Genomic DNA, 22,443 nt, shown 5'->3' on the forward strand with positions numbered 1-22,443 from the left:
ATTAAGCTTCCTTTTTGTCGTACAAAGATTCTTTAAAAACTGGGCATACCTTAGAACCTTCCAGATAACCTCAAGGAGAGGAATGTTAACTTCCACCTTCCGAAGTACGTCTAATATTTCCTTTTTCTCTACGTGTTTATCCCTTTTAACTAACCTTGATAGAAAAGGCGGTGTCACGTCATAGGGAGGTGGTGTTGGATTCTCTATTTGTTCTTCGTCATTCTCTTTCTGGGATTTTGAATCATCAGTCTTCTTCTCTTTTTGGATTGCCTCGTCTGATGGAACAGGTGGCGCCACTACTGTACCACTCAGAAGAGTGATGGTGCTGACATTCTCCCTTGGGTTTACCTCGGTTTGAGATGAAAACTTACCTTGTGATTCCAAGCGGCCTACGGTTTGAGCCATCTAGCTTATCTGTTTGTCCATCTCTTTGAAGTGGGCTTCAGTACGAGTCTGGAATTTTTCCTGGGAAAGTGCTAACCTCTCGACAATTGACTCTAGTGATGTCTTCTACGGCTATTGTAATGGTGGAGGTGGTCTCACTTGATAACCTTGATTCGATCTTGAGTTCTGAGTATAACTGAAGTTCGGATGATCCCTCCATCCTGGGTTGTATGTATTGTCGTAGGGATTATAAGCTCTTTGGGGAGGTCCTGGATAGTTTCCGACTGCGTTGACTTGAGCTGCTGCATCATCTAGGATCAGTGGACAACTGTCTTTCGGATGATCAGATAATGCACATATTCCACATAATTTGTTTGGTCCTGTCTTTCCTACAACAAGAGAGTTGACGAATTCAATTAACTTATCTATATTATTTTCTAAAGAAGATGAACTTTCTCATGAATCCTTGAGGAGGTTCATTATTTGTGCGGAACTGTTGAGAATTTGCAGCCATTGTGGGAATTATGTCCCTAGCCTCAGTAGAAGTCATATTTACCAAGGCTCCGTCGCTGGCAGCATCGATCATCTTCATTTCCAGGGGAGATAATCCTTCAGAAAATTGTTGAAGAAGTGTTTGTTCAGTTAACCCATGTTGTGGGCAACTAGAACATAACTTTTTAAACCGCTCCCCGTAGTCGTAAAGTGACTCTCCATCAAGTTGCTTGATTCCAAGTATTCTCCTTCGCAATTCACTTACTTTCGCCACAGGGAAAAACCTGTCAAGAAAAAGACGAGTCATTTGAGCCCATGTAGTAATAGAAATATAGGGTAAATAAAATAACCACTCCTTAGACAAATCGACTATGAAAAAATGAAAAGCTCTAAGTTTTATTTGATCATCGGTTACTCTCTGTGGTCTCATACTGGAGCAGACCATGTGAAATTCAATGAGATGTTTATATGGATTCTCGTTTGGCAATCTGCAGAATGTAGGGAGGAGATGAATAAGGCTAGTTTTCAATTGGTATGGAGTTTCTCCTTGGGGAAAATCAATGCACAAAGGCTCTTGTTCAGTGGGCATCACGGCTAAATCACTAATGGTAGGATCGACCATCGGAATTAGTCTGTATTAATGGTTTCACCTGAATTTGATTCTTCTTCTGGATTTGATTGTTGTCTCATTGTTTCCCGAAGCGTATGTGCGTGAAGTCTCCTAGCTTTGTCTTCGATCTTCGGGTCGTACTCCACTAATGCGCCCGGATTAGTCCTGATCATAAATCAAAAGCAAACAAAAATTAGTAATTTTGGCAAAGTCCCTGGCAACGGCACCAATTTGACAACTGTCGTTTTGATGTCAAAATAAAATTCCTTCTTCTCGATTAATAAATAAAGGAAATTCACAGTATAGAGAAGTAAGGGTCGAATCCACATGGACTTATAAAATTCTAAATTTATGTCTCATTGGTTTATACAAGGCATGATATAGTAAAGTGCGGGTTTGGTAAAATGAAATTAAATAGTAGAAAGAGATTAAATAAATAAAGGCAATTAAAGTAAAAATAGGAGAGTACAAATTGTAAAATGGATATGGCAAAAATAGCCTCAAGCTTCGCTTTGACTCAATTTCCTTTAGATCATCGAATTAGATTTTCCCGTCGGGATTTACGTCGATTACTTTGTCTACAAGGGCAATCCTCGTGACTCTATTTTGTATACCGAATACCCAAGGAAATCTTTGATTCAAGCTTCGAAAATTGATCTAATCAACATCAATTGTCGTAGATCAATCACTGTTTAAGTTCATGGCGACCAACTCAGATTGTTGTTTTTATAACCGTCAATTCCAATCTCAATTCCCTCTTGTCCGAGCTATCTTGCCAAGTGTGTTCCCATGAAGTCGAATATGCTTTCTATAAGTCGATCCTTCCTCCCACACATTTAATCACAATAAAAATCTTGACCAAAGTCTATCTTTGATTTTGAAAACTGTTTTGATTTTGAAAAAGAATCGCAAAGATTGAAAGAGATATTCCGAAGATATTAAGGGCCTATTTCAATTCTCCTAATGGAATTGAGTCATCGGTTCAGCTATCGGCTTATGAGAAAATTAGCTAAGCATGACAAAAGTCATACTTAGTATATTTAAAAACAAAGCTTTAAAAATAAAGTAAAAACCGAAAAACTTGAAAAATAAAATAATGAAGAAAACTTTAATAAAACTAGAAAGAAGAAGAGAATTGTAATCTGAGACGTGTGTTTAGACTTACCCTAAGAGGGTATTTATAGCCTCTCAAAGCCTAAGGATAAACAAAGAAATTAAAATAAAATAATCCTAAAGATAATTGTTTTTTCTAAATTCAAACTCTAAACAAGTCTCCTAATACAACTCTGTTCGTCCATCTTCTAGAAGGCGTGCTTAGTAGATCTTCTAGAAACCGCCGCTGACTGGACCTTCTAGAAACTGCCACGTCAGACCGTGTCATGCCCAGAGTCGTGAGCAAATAATAGAAAAATGCAAAATGCGCCCATTTTATCGCTAAGACTGGAAAGCAAGACCTTGCACGAAAATAAGCATAGCACAACCAAATCAGCAGCAATAAATCCACAAGATTGAAAAAATAACGAGCAAATATTAACGATTCTGAACACTCATCAATAATATCGGGGTTAATGCTATTGCACCCGGGTTGATCAAAACTCCCCTCGGTGAATGAGTAAAACTCTTCCACATGCTTATCTTTTATGTTTAGCCTATGTTATAAAACACCTATAATTACCCTACTTAATGTTATAAAACACCTTGAAATAATAAGCCTATGTTATTAGGAGTATAAGCCAAATTTCGATAACAACACATGGTCGTAATAACTAATAAACAAGATACTTTAGAAAAATAATTATCTTATTTGGCATACTAATAAAAATGGGTGTTTATGACTCGACCAATGCTAACTATAAAAGATCAATACTTCATCATCTTGTTTCACCACGTGATTCATAAGGAGAAAGATATATAAATAATCTTCTCTATAAGATGAAACTTTCTCTCTCACACACTCTCTCCTAGTTTTTCATTCGGAGGAAAAGAATCTTTTATCTTTGAGGAGAGATCACTACAGCAAAATAGGTTTTTAGCGGCATTTTTTTAACAAACGTCGGTAAATACTTGTACTTTAGTGGTGTTTTTAAATAAACGCCGCTAAATATTATACTTTAGTGGCGTTTGTATACAAACACCTCCAAAGAGTCATACTTTAGTAGCGTTTGTATACAAATGCCGCTAAAGACCCATACTTTAGTGGCATTTTTATACAAACGTCGCCAAAGATTCGTACTTTAGTGGTGTTTTTTTGAATAAATGTCACAGTTTATTAGTACATTAGCAGCATTTGTAAATACAAACGATGCAAGATTACAATTTCTAAGTCCTACATCCTTTTTAACCCTTTTTCATTTTTTGCTAGAGGTGAACCTAGAATACAAATACAAGATGATGAAGCCCCGAGATCCAGTGAAAGAAGACAAGCTACGGACCCCTGAAAACCTGAAGAGGAGTACAAAAGGGGGGAATTTTATTGGCTTCGTCATTGTCATCCGTCCGAACCCTAGAAGAAGAAAAAACACTTAAAAGTTACAGCTTTCTTCTTCTGCTTGCTTTAGAATTCTCTCAAACTTTCTCTAATCTACAATTTCTACCATTTTACTCTATTCAATTCCTTTCCAATTCACTTCCCTTCCCTTCCAACCTTTCTCTCTTGCTCTTTATTTCACTGCTCAATTTCTCTTCTTTTCTTTTTTTTATTTTAAATTTCGCGAGGTTTTGGTTTTTATTTGAATTTGTCAATATTTTGTATTCTTTTTACTGGTAGAGAAGCGAGAGTGATTTGAATATAAAATGTAGGTTAGATACAGGTTTGAGAGAAAGTTCAGGTTCAGTTAAGCCGCATTGAAGAGGAAACTAAACGTTTAGCCATAATTTGTGAGGTAACTTTGAACAAAATTTTATCTCCCATTATTTTGACTTGGAAAGCTTAAAACTTTAATACTCAATTTCTGCAATATACAGAGTTTTGAGGCTCACATAGTGATGGAAATTCACGATCTTGAGATGGATTTGAAAATTATGGAAAAGGGTGTCTCAAGTTTAGCATTTTATTTGTTTTCCTCCATCACAACTATTAAAGAGTGCCTTATAAAACCAAATAAATCTTTCAGGAGCTTGAAGCACTGGCAAATCCCATGAGAAATGAAGTTACCGTGGTGAGAAAAAAGATCGATGCAGTCAACAAAGAATTGAAACCATTAGGGAATACCTGCCAGAAAAAGGTACAAATTCATCAGACCATTAAACATTTTTCAGAATTCATCTAGAGTAATGTTATTCTCCCTAAAACATCCGAGTTGTTCATATCCGAGTTGGAATAGTTGTGTCCTTAGTTTGTATACAGAGAGCATTAAGTATTTAAGAGCCATGGTATCGAAATATATTATAGGAAAGTGAATACAAGGAAGCCCTGGAGGCGTTTAACGATAGAACAAAGTCCCCGACTTTGTGTCTCTCTTGATCCTCATCCCAAGAATATACTTTACAGTCGCCAGATCTTTCATAGCAAAATGCTTCGACAATTTTTACTTCAAGTTTATAATCTCTTGCATGTCTGAGTCTGCAACGAGCATGTCATCAACGTACAATAATAAAATAATGAAGTTGTTGTCGAACCTCTTGATGTTGCAACAATGATCTGCTTGGCATCTAGTAAAACCACTGCTACTCATGAAGCTATCGAACTTCTTGTACCACTGTCTAGGAGCATGTTTTAAACCATACAAGCTCTTCTTCAACCAACATACCAGGTTTTTCTTGTCTGTCTCTATGAAGCCTTTTGGCTGCCTCATATAGATTTTTTCCTCCAAATCACCATGAAGGAAAGCTGTCTTCAAATCTAACTGCTCAAGATGTAGATTCTCTACAGCTACAATTTTCAACACCAGTCTTATTGTAGAAGCTTCACGACTGGAGAAAATTTTCATTGTAGCCAATACATTATTTTTGCTGAAAACCTTTGACAACCAATCTTGCTTTGTAGCATTTTCTCCCATCGTGCTCTTCTTTGATCCTGTAAATCCACTTGTTATAGAGTGCTTTCTTAACTGGTGGTAATTCAGCTAATTCCCACGTCTGATTTCACATAAGCGAGTCCATCTCATCTTTCATGAAAGACTCCCACTTCACTGAATCCTCCACATGCATTGCTTCATCATAGCACTCTGGTTCACCATTGTCAGTCAGCAACAAGTAGTGTAAAGAAGGCGAATAACACTGGGTTGGTTTAGGAATTCTGGAGGAGCGTCTCAGTTCTGGTGTGCCTGATTCTTCTTGAACTGCTTCAGGACTGATCTGAACATTATTTCCAGAAATCTCCTTAAACTTAACAAATTCCTTTATTTCAGCTTCGGTATTGGAGCTACTTGATTCTATGGTTGACCTATTTTTGTACATCACATTCTCATTGAAAATGACATCTCTGCTTCTGATGATCTTTTGGTTTTCGTAGTCCCAAAACTGGTAACTGAACTTATCACCTCCATAACCAACAAAGACGTATTTTTTGGACTTAGCATCAAGTTTACTTCATTCAGCAGAATTTATGTGTACATAAGAAATACAACCAAACACTCTTAAGTGTGAAAGGTTTATTTCTTTCTTGCTTCAAACATCTTCTGGTAATCCACCATCCAAAGGAACTGAGGGCCCACGGTTGATCAGGTAAGCTGCAGTGTTGATAGCTTCAGCCCATAGAAATTTGGGCAAGCTGGCATGTATCCTCATGATTCTGGGACATTCATTCAGAGTTATGTTCATGCGCTCAACTATGCCATTCTGTTGTGGTATCATGGGAACTGTTGTCTCCATCTTGATCCCATTGTTTGTGCAGAAATCTCTAAATCTACTATTTATGTACTCTCCTCCATTATCAGACCTCAACCGCTTGACTTTCAAACCAGTCTCATTTTCCACCATGGCCTTCCATTTTTTGAATGTATCAAAGACTTCTGATTTCTTTTTCAGAAAATAAACCCACACCTTCCTTGTAGAATCATTGATGAAGGTGACATAATATAGTGAGCCTACAAGGTATGAAACTGGAGATGGTCCCCATACATCAATATGAACCAACTCTAACTTTTCAGCCTTGGGTGCCTTGCCAATCTTTGCAAAACTGGCATTCTTTTGTTTGCCAAAAATACAATCCTTGCATAGTCTGACATCTACACTCTTTAGATCCGGCAGCGTCCCTTTTGACAAAAGTGTCTTCATCCCTTTCTCGCTCATATGGCCAAGCCTTTGGTGCCATAGGTTTGATTTTCCATCAGCATCTGGTACTGTAATGATATTCTCTAAATTTGAGGTTACATAGAGAGTATCAGTCTTCTTACCACGAGCAATGACGAGTGCTCCTTTGGGAATTTTCCATTCACAGCCTGAAAAAGTTGTACTATATCCTTCTCCATCAAGCTGTCCTATAGAAATCAAATTTCTTTTGAGGCCAAGAATATGACTCACTCCTTTCAACTTTCAGGTGGTCTGGTTTGGCAACTTTAATTGAATGTCTCCTTTTTCGACGACCTTCAAAGTTTCATCATCAGCTAGATGAACCTTCCCAAAATCACCACTGACATAGTTCTCCATGATTTCTCGGCATGGGGTGGAGTGGAAAGATGCCCCTGAATCCAAGATCCATGATTCAATAAGACTATTGACGATTAGAATCATGGCATCACCTATCTCCTCTGTCACATTACTAGATTCATGTGCGCCGATATTTTTCTTTGGTGCTCGGTAATCTCTTTTAAAGTGACCCTTCTTACCACAGTTATAACAGGTAAAATCGTTGTTTCCCGTCCTTGATTTTCCCCTTCTGGATTTGGATCTTCCACGATTTGAATTTCTTTCTGAATTTTCCCTCTAGACTCCGTGTGCAAGGCTGAGGAGGTTGACGCTTCACCCGATTCTCTCCGTTGAATTTCTTCACTCAGTACCAAATCCTGAACATCATTTAATTTCAATTTATTATTTCCCGACGAGCTGCTAACTACTGTAACAGTAGCATTCCAACTGTCTGGTAGATATGATAAGAGAATTAAAGCTCGAACTTTATCATCGAATTCAATTTCCATGGAACTCAACTGGGTTGTAATTGTGTTGAGTTCATTTAGGTGTTGAGCCACTTATGCCCCTTCCGCCATCCGCAAATTGAATAATCGCCTCATTAAATGAACTTTGATTAAGGTTGATGGTTTCTCATACATACTAGAGAGAGCTGCCATAAGACCCGCCGTGGTCTTTTCCTTTACTATGTTGAAAGCAACATTTTGGGACAACGTTAGTCGGATAACTCTAAGGGCTTGTCTGTCGAGAAGAGCTCAGTCTTCATTCTTCATGCCCTCCGATTGTTTTTTTGAGAGAGGTTGATATAGATTTTTCTGGTACAGAAAATCTTCAATCTGCATCTTCCAAAAGCCAAAGTCCGCACAATCGAACCTTTAAATTTTCACCTTCCCTTCGTCTGCAGCCATCGTTCCCACTCGAATATGGCTTTGTTTGGATCATTTTTGACAATTCTTGTGAACCACCGTGTATTATAACACCTCCGTTGACAAATTCGTATCGCCGACAAAATTTTTACTGTTCATAAAATTTACTATTCTCATGAATAGTAACCTCACAAAAAATTAACAAAATTCACAACCAAAAGCTCTGATTACCAGTTGTTGGGAAATAAACGATAACAAGTAATTTCCCTATAACCATATTAGTGAGAATGTGAAATAAAAGGGGAAAAATAATACCCGAAATTGATAACGAAGTTTAGCCAATTATGCATACGTCTCCGGACTGTTGCATATCCTTTACTAAGAGAGAAAATTTACAGGTGTTTACAAAACACTCACTACTCACAAGAAAGCTCTCTAGTATTGGGAGAAAGAAATGATTTGGGATGATTTTGAAGCTAAATGAGCTAGGGTATTTATAGTTGAAGCTTAAGGACTAATCTTGTAAATACCCAAAAGTGTGCAATGGCTAAAATATAATTAACCCATTTTTAATTTCATTAAAATATTGGGGCACCGAATTTCTAAAATTATGCTCATCCCTTTGTTGATTTTGGGATCCACCAACGCCCCCTTATTTGACTTTACAGAAGCTGGAAGAACTCAGCAAGAACATAGATTCAATACATTAATCTAAGCCTCTCATGTTTTTAACTGACAAGGTTTGTGTGATGTATCTAAGGTTACTTTTATATTTACATATGGTTGTGTTACTTTTATATTTACATATGGTTGTGTTACTTTTTTTTAGTGTTTGAAGTATTTTATGGTGAATCTTTCTTTGTATTTTTTTTCAATTAGCATTTTTTTGGTCATGAAGGTTAGATGGGTTACTTTTTTCTTATATATGCCTATCCTAAACTCCTAATGTATAGGTGTTCATGGGTTTGGCTGGATTCGAGCCTAGTTTCTCATGTGGTAAAAGTATAATGTATGTTTCAGATGGAATATGCCATGTATATGTTGATAAGTCTGCTAATATGGATATGGCGAAACGGATTATTTTGGATGTAAAAATAGATTATCCAACTGCTTGCAATGCAATGGTAATTTATTGTTCATCTGTCTATTTATTTCTGAAATTTATTCTTTGAGGCTCTATTATGTTTGAATATTTTCATATCGTGTTCAGCACATTGCATATTTTTTTAATGCTTCACTTTTACTTCAGGAAACTCTTCTTGTCCATAAGGATTTCAATCTTCGTTGCATATATAATTTGTTTATTTAATTTTCTAGATTTCTCTCAAATAAGTGATACTGATTGCATAAGCTATTTTGTTTTCTTTTAATTTTAGTTTTTCTTCCCCATATATCAGCTTAATAGATCACATGATTTGCGGGCAAGGAACAATCAAACTCTACGTGGCCTACAATATGTTGGTGAGAACAAACAGCTTAACCTAAGAACTATGAATGCATTTAAGAAGTTCATATCAAACGCTGAATATTTACCATGAACAAAGCTATGGATTGTCTGAGATTTTGGTGCTTTATGGATTTATATTTTGATATTTGACTAATGACTCTAGATCCTAACAGCTCAAGGTGTTTACAATGCGACACCCCGGTGGTGTCAATGATTGGAGTTCAAATTGGTTTTTCTAATGTAAGGAGACACCAACTTTAGGCAACTGAGTGAAAGGTTTCTAGATGTTGAGAAGTAAATATTCTTTAACTTATATATTGAAAACGAGAAATTTAGGCTCCCAACCTCTTAATCATTAAACTTGATAAGTGAATTTTGCTTAAACAATTGCCTATTATATCTTATAGCATGTAATTAGAATAGTGTTATTTTACAATGTCTTTTAAAGTTGTCACTTGGAAAATTTCTCTTCTGAAGAAAAAAAGCATAACTTTTAAGTGAAGAATATCTCAAAGAAAAGGATTAAGGCCATGGATTTAGAGTAGTTAGTATGGCTTCTTATGCTTAAATAAGTTCTTTTCATTAGGAGTACATTAAATATTAGATAGTCTTTTAGGGATATTTTTGGATTAGTTATATTTGTGGTTTCATTATTTTATACATATGTTGTAGAATCTTTTTCTACCGCAATAAACGGTCGTGTGTGTACTTCTATCATCCATGTTGATTCCAGTGAACTTTGTATACTTTGACTAGTATTCTTGCTGAATTTTGTATAACATTGTCTCTTGTGTCCATATGCAGATATTTTTTTTCTCCATTTGCAGTGCACATACTGATTGTATCGCTACGGAAGACCGGGAAACTACGGAAGTCTTCATGCATCAAGTCGACAGGTAAAACCAGCATGTATAATATTATACACACATGCTAAAAAAAGAATAAGAGAGAAATCCCCAATCAAAATTTATCATTACAAACTTTCAACAGTACGTTAACTAGAAATTTATAATTTATTCTGAAAGTTACATATGCTATTATTTATCTTGTTTTGACAATTAATACTAAGGTATGGTCAAAATTTTAACCGGGGGAATGTAGTTTTTAAAGTTAGTGGGTCGATTTCCTTATACTGAATCTATATGTTTGAGACTATTGGTGCTTTGATATGTTCATTGCAAATATTAATCCTGGCTTTGCCTCTATTTGCATTTTGATATGAAAATAAACAGTTAGCTGACTACCAAGTTGGTTTTCATCAGATTTACTTCACATATCTTTTTCCCAAATGTGCATATGTTTTGGTACTAGTGATATTATTGTTTTAATATAAATAAATTGTAGAAAAGATGATTGAAAAGAAATTAATTGCTACATTGGAGAACTATATTTGATGTGAAAGTTAGCATTGGAGCTGTAAGATGCCTGTTAGTTTTACAAGTGTGAAACAGAAGGGCAACAAAGTGTGTAAGAGATGTACTTACCATATGTATGCATGTATTTTTAGTTTTAATATGTTATAGCCTTCCTACACTACGTAGCATGCAACATGTGAATCTTTATTTAACCTTTATAGATGTTTTGATTCGATATTCATGGATATTTTCCCTGACTTTTGACTAAAAATTTACAGTTTATGATGGTACATATTTCATGAATCATTAACACATGGATCCTGAAGGCAAGAAATTTGGAGGTAATATTGTTTAGAATGAGGGTTTTTGTTGCACTTTCTTTATTTTCATTGCATTTGTTTTTGGCTTTGTTCAGTCTATTTGAAGTTTTCAGATTAAAAAATTCAGAGTCGATTGTAATTTCATGTAAAGTTCTTTGATATTTATATTTTTGTTATCATATTTCTTTTTCAACTGACAAGAAATTGTGTATATAAATAAATGTAGGACCAAGAGAACTTAGTGGTGTTGTTGATCTTATAAGTCACTATAAATTATAGCCTCACCACGACTTCTTCTGCAAGAGACCTCTTCCTGATCAATCTCAGATACACATCAGAAAAAATGTGAACTTTCAAAATCAACTTCAAGCTATGATGCAGATCAAATGACAAAATCAACCCCATAGTCCACCATCTTAGGTGTTATTATTGTTTATTCTAGTTAACAATGTTGAACTACATTATATTTTACGTTAATGCAAACTTTGATTTATTATTATGGATTTCATGTTTCTTGTTATGGATTTCAAGTTCGTTGTTATGGATATCAAGTTTATTGGATAATGCTACATGTTAAAATTTTAAATTTGGGTAACAAAAGAGTAGAAAACAGCATTTGAAAAATTGGTTTTAATTCACGGCTTTTGTATAAAAAAACGCCACTAAATACATAGTCAATACTGGTGTTTATACAGAAAACACCACTACATACATAGTAAAGAGCGGCGTTTTACATTCACAAACACCTATATGCCATAACATTTAGCGGCATTTTTGGGAACAAACACCACTATATGTCAGAACATTAGCGGTGTTTTTGGGACAAAACACCATAACATAAAAGATTAATAGTGGCTTTTGTTACAAATGCCACTAAATATTATTACCTTTAGTGGCGTTTGTAAATTAGCGCCGTTAAAAAATATAACCTTTTTTTGTAGCACATCGTTCCGAAAAGTCTTCTCTCCTTTATTTGGTGCAAATTCTGAAAAGTTCTCTCGCAAGGGATTTCAAGTGAGGCGGTGGCCGCCTCTTCCGAGAGGTGGTGGCCGCCTTCCCCACCTTCGTCTTTATTGTTTCATACTCTCCTTTGACCACTTCTCCTTAGATTTCATGAGCCTTCCTCTATGTTGTCGAATCCTCTTATGTTCTTTGATCAAGTGATTAATCGGCCCTGCTTTGGTGTTTTTGGGATTAGGTTCTTTAGCTATTGTCCCTTTATTTGCTACTCATTTGGCTGGGTTTTCTCTTCTAGTTTAGTGAGGCCATTTCGTTTCTCTTTTAACTGTGTCTTCCCCTTATTCTTTTTGTTTGAGGTTTCGTGTTTGTGTTCTGGCTTGGTTCTGTCTTTAGTTTCATAGTTTTTGAATTTTTGAGTGGGCTTCTAATCCGTTTTCGGGAGTCAGGTCGTGATGGTGATTTATGTAAGCAAGCTGTTTGTGGTAATGCCATAGTGTTTCAGTCTATTGTCCATTTAGTATATTCTGTATGAATGAGAGTGTTTAGTCCCTCCTTTGGTTTCTGCTTTAGTGTTTGTGGCTATTATTTCATTCTCTTTTCGTTGGTGAGGTTCTTGGCAGATTGAGGGTCACTTTGGTGAACTTCTATGTGTGTGTTTTTTCTAAAGAAGAGTAGGTGAGTAGCATCTAGGGTTGGATTCGCAATTGGTTCTTAAGTTTTGCTTATCCAATTTTTATGAGGTTGGTGCGTGAATATCAGGGGTTCATGAGGTTATAGGCTTTGGTCTTGAGGATGTTTCGTGGTGTTTAAGTGGAGCTGGAGCAGTTTAGTTCTAAGTTTTTTCTGTAGGTCTAGTAGGTTTTTTCTGTGTTAGTCTATTTTCAGTGGCTCAAGTATTATCGGTTGAGAAGCAATTTCTTGGTGGAGCTCTGCATCTCACCGTGTTCTCGTTGGTTGAAGGTGGTTTCCAGTGGCTTGTTCTTGAGTGGATGGTTCAGCCTTGTGTTTTGGTGTTACGTTTCAGCGAATCAGCAGTATAGTTTAGGTGATCAGGGTGTTTTGCTCTTTGGTTGTATTTCGATTGTTAGCTCACCAGTCTCTAGTCAGATAAGTCTTGTTGCAAGGTTTTTTAGAGTGATTTGTAAGGTTGAACTTCGGTGGTGATATTGTTGTCTGTTTATTTTCATAGTTATTTCATTGTTAGTGTGGTGTTTTTTGTTTTTTTTATTATTTTAGGGTTCTAGTAAGGTTCTATTCTTTCAAGCCTTGAAATTGCAAGTTCAAGAATCCGTTCTGCTGACGCTAGTTTACCTCTGCTACTGTAGTGGGCTTCGGTGGTCCCTGAGATTTGTTTGGTTATCATTAAGGGTAGGGACTTTGTTCTTGTTAAAGATTGTTTGTGCTTTGATGGCTCTTGGGCTGACGATGGAGCGGTGATCTCAACGAGTGTCGGTGATGGGTTGCTTTCTAGGTTGCATGAGGATTCTATTGCTTTTGTTGGCTTCAAGGTAGCTTTTCTAAAGTTTGTTTCATGAAAGTTCAGAGCTGAGGTGTGACGTTTGGTGCTCTGGCCTTTTGCGGGTTCTTAGGCAGTGTGGAGTTAGTTTATTAGTGTGCCCATACTGTTTTTGTTAGGCCACTATTCAGTGGGTGGATGTTAGCTTTGTCATATCTGGTATTAATTTTTTTGTATTGCCCATACTGTATTCCGAGGAAGTGTGGAAGGTATTTTAGCAAGTGAGTATGGTTGTCAGTGTTAGCTTTTTCATGTGTTGATTTGGTGATTGTGGTTAGGTATGGGTATGGGCTGAATGATGTTTCTTTCTATGTGTATTTGTTCTCTACCACCAAAGGTACACTCTTTTTCCTCCATTTAGGATTTGGGAGGTTTTTTAATGAGGGCCTTGAGGTGGTGTACTTTGTTACTCTTTAATACAAAGTACCCTATTACAAAAATATATATATATAGCCTTTAGCGGCGTTTTTTTCATTGGCGCTTTCTTCGGCGTTTGTTTTTGAGCCACAAAGGTTTTAGTGGCGCTTAGGCACGCCGCTATATGACTGAAAAAACATCACTAAAAACATTTTTTGTTGCTGTGGATATTAAAGATCAAGTTTGATTGTTGTGGTAACTCTATGTCCATATCTAAAAGAAAAATTACTAACGTCTATCTCATTCTTTTCATTTTTGGTTCATTAAATTGTTTTGAATCTTTACTTCGTTGGTTGTAGAATTAGTTATAAAAAAAATCACCCAAATTAAAAACTTGATAGGAACACTTTCGTTTTTCTCTTGTTTAGAAATAATACATGTATTGATGAATATCTTATCATATAATTTTTTTCAGTATATTGAAGAAGGTCGTGGAGAAATTATAGAGACAACCAAAAGTCGAACAGCACTAGGACGGCTTGGAGAGCCGAAGCAGGTATCGGCTATGGTGGCGTTTCTCTGTCTACCAGCAGCTTCATATGTAACTGGACAGATTATTTGTGTCGATGGAGGAATGACTGTGAATGGCGTTTACTTTCCAAAATAAATTACACTACGAGAAACATCATGGGCCGTGACTGAGCCACTACTCAACCCAAATTTCTATATAATAGTTTATAAATTGTGATCAGACCCGTCTAATGACAGGTGTAGAATGTAATTTGTCACATACCTCAAAATTTAGGGATTTCAAGCATGAATATCATTTAGGTTCATCCATGTATAATATTTATACTCTAATGATATTTGTTTTTGAAGGGAAAATAAATTTTTCATTTGGTTTTCGAGAAAATTACTGAGAAAGTTATAAACAAATATTTTGATAATATATTTAATCATTTTTCATAATGAATTTTGGTAAAAAAACCCTTATAAATCTCTTGTAATTTTAAATTCGACAAATTAATATTTTTATAATGTATTTTAAAGGTCTCGTTTTTTAAAGTAGTATAGAACCCTACATCATTTGAGGCAGGTCTGATTTTGATACATAACACATGTTTGAACTATGAGACAGAGTTTCATAGCTACACCTTTAGTCTAAACTTTCATTATTACCCCAATAATAACTTAATAATCAAAATTATATTCCATCACTTAAAGACTAATATGTCACATCATATTTTATTTTAAAAATATAATAAAATAATCTAAAAACATCATTCTCATACTTTTATATAATAGTTATCATTAACTAATAATTTAGCCTTATAAGTTATGAAAATGACTTAAATTGTTCAATAATGAAATCATTGATAGGGTGTAAATGAACGGAGCGTTCGGTGCACTGTTCGTTTGTTAAGTTAAATAAACAGACATGAACAAAAAATTTATGTTCATTTAATAAACGAACGAACACGAATAGAGGTGTGTTCGGTTCGTTTATGAGCTCGTTTATCAACTTGTTCATTTATGTTGATGAACAAACTTGTTTACCCGATTCTCTTTTTTCTTTTATTTTTTATACTTTAAATATTGGTAAAGATAATGATTAAATAGAAATATAATCAACCATTTAGTCCAATTTTTCATTATTATTATAGTAATGATTTAATACTTACAATTTTATTTCATCACTTGAGACTAATATACCGTGTCATATTTTATCTTTAAAAAATAATAAAATATTTGAAAAAGCATTATTTTCATATTTTCTTCATATAGAATATCGTTAAATAATAATTTATCAGTTTAATTTAATGAATGGTACGAAATTGTTAGATAATATAATGAAATCAGTGTCGATCAAAATTAATAATCAAAACAAAACCACTGCAATCACTACTTTGAGATAAATTGTGGATGAATTAGTAGGATTGGGAGCAATCGTACATACATTAATCTGATAAAAACATGCAATCACTACTGTTTCATATAAAATATCATTAAATAATAATTTACCAGTTTTTATCTCGAAACATGCTATCACTACTAAATCAAATCACTAGAAGGCATGTTTCTTTTAGCTTTGTTTTAGTAACTTGATTAGTGTTGTTCAATTGTAATTTTAATTTATTTTAGAGATAAAAACTGCCTATAATACGTTGAGAAGTGTATTACATTCTATACGATATCAGTGTTTGTGAGAACATCATATAGTGTAGAGAGATCTGTGTAATCTGATTCTCATAGCATTTTTAGTAAGTATATTTAGTTGAGAAATAGAGATATAAATATGTTTTGTATGTTGCGGTGAGCACTTTGAGAAGTAAATAACCTGTTTGAATAATGTTTGACACATTAATCTGATTGCTATAGCATCATTAAAATTGCATGTAATTGTCTAACAATATTATCTTTTGTTTCATCAATCTAATGCTCCATTGAAATTGGCTGCAATCATTTTCATTCATATCTAATTACAATTACCCTACGTTGAAAGCTTCGGCAGCTGGAAGTATTTTATTTATCTCTTTAGTTGGTTCTATTATGCCTGTTCATTTTGCACCTATATATGGAGCCAACAAAGATAATATTTTGCTCCTAAATTTGCCCTTTCCTATCCTATATATTGTATCATTTCTATTACGTTTAGAAATTACATTTGGGTATTCATGTTGTGTTAATTAACACATGTTTTTAGCGGCGTTTTAAGCGCCGCTAAAAATCGTTGCGGTGAAAAGAAAAATACCAGCAAAAGCGCCGCTAAAACCAACGCGACAAACACCACAAAAGGTTATGATTTTTAGCGGCGTTTTTCCATAAACGCTGCTACAGGTTATGATATTTGGAGACGTTGTTGAAAAACGCCGCTATCTATATTTTCTTTTATGGCGTTTGTAAAAAAACACCGCTAAATGTTCTGACATATAGTGGCGTTTGTTCTCCAAAACGTCGGTAAAGGTCATGACATATAGCGGCGTTTGTAAATGTAAAACGCTGCTATTGACTACGGCTATAGTGGCGTTTTCTGTATAAACGCCACAAAAGATATAGAACTTTAGTGGCGCTTTTTTCTAAAACGGCGGTATTGAGTATGTATTTAGTGGCATTTGTTATACAAACGTTGCTAATTAACACATATTTTGACGATGGTGTTTTATGCACTTTTGTTACCCAAATTTAAATTTTTAACCTGTAGCATTTTCCAATAAACTTGTCATCCATAACAAAAAAACATGAAATCCATAACAACCAACTTGAAATCCATAATAATAAATCAAAGTTTACATTAACGTAAAATATAATGCATTTCAACATTGTTAACTAGAATAAACACAACATATATCTAAAATAACACCTAAGATAGTGGACTCTGAGGTTGATTTTATCGTATCATCTGCATCATAACTTCAAGTCGATTTTCAAAGTCTTGACATTTTGCTGATATGTTGATTCTCTCTCTACTTCCCTTGCTTCATTTTCGGATTTCATTTGAGTAACTTTTTGATCTATTGCAGCAACTGTTATTTTAAACGACTAACTTCTAATTGGGAAGACTGGCTCTGTGATGACATGTACTGAGATGAACTTGATCCAAAATATTTGGTGGGAGTAACGAATGATCCTTGACATTGAACCCGACCATATCTTTCAGGATCCAAAACTTCATTAATAACTTGATTTTTGATGTCACCCGCATTAACAATACCATGACTTGAAGTCGTAGCTTCATACTCCGCCCTTTTATCCCTCAATTTTTCCTAATAATCAATTCAATAATTATTTTAAATAAAAATGTCATACTATAGATATAAATATAACATAATTCAAATCTTGTGTCCAATAAATGTACCATAATTTATGCAACTTCATCAGTCATAGGAGTGCCATCCTTTTTTTGTATGTGTCGTGTCGAAGAGCTTTATTTGTCTAATTTTAAAACCAGACATATTTTCCTATAATGTAAAATAAAAATTAAGTCTTGCAAAAAATTAATTAAAAATATAACTAATTTTCATTAGTATGTGCTACCAACTGTAAATCACTATGTGAATAATCAATAGTACCTCATCATTAGCTATACAAGCAAAGCTCTTTGATCTAGATGTGTGAGTAAACTTTTGTTGTTGTCTTCTAGCAACACCAACATTCTCTCGGTCTTACAATTTTAAATATGTACTTATAAAGTCAATATTATAATGACATTTTATTATTTTTGAAAATTACATCATACATGTCCTCTCTTTGAACTCCAAAACTTGACAGCATCTTCCCATTGATACCTGAGCATTCCAGGTGGGACAGTTTGCAACTTCTCTTCAAGGTTGAGATCATTCTTGAAGTATTTCTTTTTTTAAAGAACTCTTATTGTCTCTCAATCTCTTCCCTAACGCTTGCTTCAAATAATCGTCTAAGACCTCTAAAGAAATTTTTCCTACAAATAACATAAATGTTCAAAGTAAATATAAATTGCTATTGAACTGTTATGGACTATCTATTATACTGACATTATTACATTAACAAAATCCAAAACCTGATTTTTGTTACTATTTGGCATTTCACGCCATGACTTATAATTGATCGGTAAAAGATTAGCATTACGTGCAACAATGTCTAAGTAACTGGATAGAAGACGTGCTTCTGGGCCAATAGGTTGACCGACATCATTTCTTGAAACTTTCACACGGTGCCCAGGAGGAAGTTGGTATAATTCCTTCAACGTTGTACGTCCTCTAGTCTTGCGTGTTCGACCATTTTCAACTATATAAGAAATAATTCAATGTAAGTTTTCAAAATGAACCAGGAATTAAAGAAAGTGACGAACATTACATTCAATTTTTACATCTTCTTCAACAGTAATCGAAACTTCTGAAGAGCCAACGACAGTCGATTCCTCATTATTTGTTTCTTCCTCCTCTTGAGAAGCTCGAACAATCTGCAAATCACTTAATTTTCTTCTGGGCATGATATATGTAATAAACAAACAATAATGTTAGTTAAAATATTACTATTAATGAATATATTGAAGGACAATATGTTATAACTTATAATATTATAAATTAATAACTTAAGATATAAAATCTTACTAATGTTATGTCATATCAATTCTCATAAATATCTTCATCCAAGTCCTGCCGAACCCATTGAAGTTGTGTAGTATTAGTGATAGTTTCATCTAAGTTTTGTGCTACAAAAGGTAAAGCTTCTAATCTTGTTTCAATGTCATCTCTACTTCCATCCCCAATGTCTATCAAGTCTCTAGGGTTATTACGGAGTACAACATACCAACCCTCATCCATTGGATCGTGACAATAAAAACATGTTTGACTTGAGAAGAAAAAACATATGGCTCATCCATCAATTATTGACCAGTGTGAATTAATCAAGCGGAATTCACCATTGTAAAACCAAATTTATCTCTTTTTATGCCTCGACTAGTGTTTACATCAACCCAGACACACCAAAACAACACAACCTTTCGTTTTCCATAATAATCCAACTCAATAATGTTCATAAGAATTCCATAATATTCTACATCTCCCTCCAGATGATGATTGTCCCTAGCACTAACATAACTGTAGTTGAAGAAGTAACAACTACTCCACAATTTTTTGTCCTCCTTAATCTTTCACGAGATTTCATGTGGAACCTGAACCCATTAATGAGGAAGGCATTATATCTTTTAACAATTCTATTCCGACCTTGAGAAAGCCATTTAAAATCTTCACTAACTTCTCTCCCAATCCAAACCTATTACACGTGAAAGGTGAATTAATTAGCATTTATGTTGATATATTAAAACAAAAGTTATATATTACTTACAACTGTGTGCAATGATTTAGTTTCTTACCATCTGCCCTAAATATTCATGAAAAGTTTTTTGTGAATAACTTATGTATCTCTCGCTGATGTAATTTTTGGGAGCTTGCATGAGATCTCAAGACTTCTTTAGACTCACTATAAAGTATATTATGTTGTTAAAGAATGATAAATAAAAACGATTAAGTAAATACATTAGGATTTAGCCCGTAAAACTTACGTACGAAAGGGATATGTTGAATCGTGATGGAAAATAACATATCAGTGTGCTTGTACCCAAGACTTATCATCTAAGTGTGCAATTTCAACTTTGTTGAGTGGTTCACCATAACTTCCAAAACAAATAGGTCTTAGCTAAGTCATTAGTACTAAACACATCATTTTTATTTGGTTATTCAATCTTGTTTCAACATCTTCCAAATATCTAGAGCAAAAAAGTCATAATTCCTCTGCCAAATACCCTTCAGCAATTGATCCTTCCGGATAGCGCTTATCACGACAGTAAGACTTCAACTTGCATAAGAACCTAGATACAAAAGAAAATAGTATGTAAATAGGAGTGATGAAAATGTATAATCCCTAGTCATTTAATACATATAAGTCAATTAACACCTCTCTCCATTAATAGAAAGTTGGTACACCAACTTTTGCTTCGTGAGGAAGATGACTTAGCAAGTGCACCATAATTGTGAAGAATGAAGGTGGTTATATCTTCTCCAAGTTTCATAAAGTCAAGGCGGATTGATCTTGTAGTTTCTCAAGTTCTTCAACCATAAGAACTTTACCATACATAGCTTTCATTATATTAGAAAGTTCAATGATACAAGACGTCACCTTACTCGACATACAACCACGTAAAGCTACTGGAAGTAAATCTTATATCAATATGTGATAATCATGTGACTTTAAAGATTAAAGTCTTCGATCTTTAACACTAAAACATCGAGATATATTTGATGTATACCCATTTGGGACCTTTATATCCTTCAACACCATGCAAAACACTTCTTTTTCTTTCTTCGACATCTGAAAATAAAAGGCGACAATAAATATTTTCCATTAGGATGTAACTGCGGATGAAGATCATGTTGATTTCTAATGTCGACTAAGTCAAGCCGACGCGTTAGATTATCTTAATATTTTCTGTCGACATTGAGAATGGTCCCAATAATATTCTCATAAACATTTTTCTCGATGTGCATGAAATCAAGATTATGTCTCAAAATATGATCCTTCTAATAAGGTAACTTGAAGAAAATACTTCTTTTTTTCCACAAATCTACCTCATTTGGATCATTCTCTTCATCAGACTCATCATCACTCTGTTGGTCAACATCACAATCATACACCTGCTTTGCCTTTTTATTAGATCGTGTATTCGTTGGTTGATTCATCTTTCCATAAATAACTTGATATGTTTCAACATGGAGAAGATATTAGACCCAGTTGTTTTGTCAGGCCCTTTTTGGAACTATTCATTACCATCAAACATATTTTTTGACTTCTAAATTTATGATTTTCATCTAACCACCAACGATGTCCCATATAAGAGAACTTCTTTCCATTATACAAACACTTCGAACATGTTTGTACAATACAACAAGGATAAGCATAATGTCCTTTGGTACTCCAACAAGATAAATTTGCATAAGCAGTGAAATCATTAATTGTCCATAATAAAGTTGCACGTAAATTAAAGTTCTCCTTCTTCAACACATCATATGTTTCAACCCCTACCCATAATTGTTTCAACTCTTTAATAAGAGGATGCATATAAATATCAATATCATTTCTGGAACTTTCTTGCTAGGGATTATCATGGATAAGATAAAAGATGATTGTTTCATGCAAATCCAAGGAGCCAAATTATATGGAACAAGTATAATAGGCCAAGTACTATACGAAGTACTCCTGATTTTGAAATGATTAAACCCATTAGATGCAAGACAGAGCCTGACATTTCGAGAATCTATTGCAAAACTTGGAAACTTGTTGTCAAATGAATTTCAAGCTAAACAATCCACAAGATATCGTAATAATTCATCATCGGTTCTTCCATCATAATGTCACCTCATAGACTCAACAGTCTTTGAGGACATAAAAAGTCTTTGAAGCCTAGATATTAGAGGAAAATATCACATAATCTTTACTGATTTCTTTCTTGATTGTGCTTCAACTTCATCCTCACTTACATTTTCAGCGTCCCTAGTCATCCACCGAGATTTTCCGCATACATGACCAGACTCCCAATTTTTTCGATCGCCTCAATACAATATACAATCATTCAAAAAACTATGAATTTTCTCATAACCAAGACCCAAATAGTTTATCATTTTCTTCATATCTTTGCATGATTGAGGGATTTTTGCAAAAGGAAACATTTCTCCTAGAAATTCTAATAAATGCGTAAAAGAGTTACCAGTCCACCCTCCCAAGCATTTTAAGTGGAAAAGACGAATGCAAAAAGAGAGATTTGAATATTTTGATACCTCATAAAGTTGTTCATTCATTTCATTAAGCAACTTGTAAAACTTTGCCGCTTCTCCATTTGGCTCTTCAGCACATCCAATTCTTCTCATCGTAGTGAAATCATTAACATCATTGTCACAATCATTTTCTCTAACAGATTGATGATGACTATGCATATTAAATGCATCTCGCAACATACCTTCCATGTTATCTTCTCTAACAGATCGATGGTGAGAATTAGAAGGATAAGTCAAAAAACTCGTGGAAAAAGATCTA

General features: G+C 34.5%; 1 long non-coding RNA gene and 1 pseudogene across 1 annotated transcript; both read left to right on the plus strand.

Moving 5' to 3' along the window:
• LOC120199308 overlaps window positions 1-22,443 on the plus strand; it is a 38,038-nt pseudogene that overhangs the window by 9,492 nt on the left and 6,103 nt on the right.
• Window positions 4,651-4,915, plus strand: LOC120199309. The gene is made up of 2 exons (XR_005523450.1): window positions 4,651-4,710; window positions 4,878-4,915. It is a non-coding gene; the product is annotated as an uncharacterized LOC120199309 (long non-coding RNA).

Source organism: Hibiscus syriacus, unplaced genomic scaffold (assembly GCF_006381635.1).
Source record: "Hibiscus syriacus cultivar Baekdansim isolate YM2019G1 unplaced genomic scaffold, ASM638163v2 tig00005406_pilon, whole genome shotgun sequence".
In the NCBI taxonomy this organism is placed as follows: Eukaryota; Viridiplantae; Streptophyta; class Magnoliopsida; order Malvales; family Malvaceae; genus Hibiscus; species Hibiscus syriacus.